We start from the raw sequence: 929 nt of genomic DNA, 5'->3' as shown, positions 1-929 counted from the left end.
GCGCTCCCCCCGTGGCTGTGGGACACCCCTGTGCTGGGCCAGTACAGAGCCAGGAGGGGGACTGGGGGGGCTGCAGCACCCTCCTGCCTGGGGGAGCCGGGTGTCTTGGGGGGGGGACACCACTGTGCCCAAAGGCCACCTTGTGCCATTGGGTTTGCTTTGCTTGTGCAAAACCCCGTGTTTAAGCCCAGCTTGGCAAACCCCCCTGTACAGGCAGTAGGGTGACAGGTGGCATCAGCACAGGCGGCCACGCCAGGAGACTCTGCTCAGGGCAGGGAAGGGGGATGCAGCCCTCTCCCACCGCAGCCCAGCAGCAAGCTCATGGTCCTGCACCCATGGCTGTCTCAACATGGTGTTGAGATCCCCTTAGCAGAGTATTTCGGGCCACAGAGGCTGCCATCCTTGCACAGCGCCGGCCGGGGCACCCTGCCAGGTGTGGCAGGGTGCTCCCTGAGATGGGACATGGGGACACTGAGGTCCCCCACAGCCCCACTCTGCCCATGGGCAGCACGGGCAAAACGCTCCCGGCCGTACGCAGTGATTTGGGATGCCAGGACTGACCATCCATCCTGGTCCCCCAGTGGGTGCTGGGGCCGGCAGCCCCCGGCGAGCACCCCCAAGCTGCACTCACCTGGCAGCATCATCCTCGGGGCCCTCCCCATCCACCTCGAGGGTGCTGGTGACGTAGACGGACATGCTGGGGTGCTCGATGAGCAGGTCCTCCATGGGGCTGCTCCCCACGCCGCCGGGGCTGGGCCCCTCTGCAGTAAAACAGGGGGGAGGGGTGACAAACCAACTCTCGTCCATCAAGCAGGGACTGGCCGGAGCCGGGGAAGCAGCCGGCAGCGGACCGGGGGGAGCTGGGTGGGATCGCGCCGAGCGCCCAGTACCGCCAGCACCCACTCGCCGGGCTGCCCCGGGGCAGGCAC

The 929-nt window shown here is 67.5% G+C and overlaps 1 protein-coding gene across 1 annotated transcript in view; it reads right to left on the bottom strand.

Moving 5' to 3' along the window:
• TP53INP2 (tumor protein p53 inducible nuclear protein 2) overlaps nucleotides 1–929 on the bottom strand; it is a gene marked incomplete at its 3' end in the record, with an annotated part of 9,218 nt that overhangs the window by 888 nt on the left and 7,401 nt on the right. The window lies entirely within an intron of this gene.

Source organism: Aptenodytes forsteri, unplaced genomic scaffold (genome assembly GCF_000699145.1).
Source record: "Aptenodytes forsteri isolate BGI_AS27 unplaced genomic scaffold, ASM69914v1 Scaffold38, whole genome shotgun sequence".
Taxonomy (NCBI): Eukaryota; Metazoa; Chordata; class Aves; order Sphenisciformes; family Spheniscidae; genus Aptenodytes; species Aptenodytes forsteri.
Note: the sequence above shows the minus strand (reverse complement) of the source record. Positions and strands in the feature narration are given on the sequence as shown.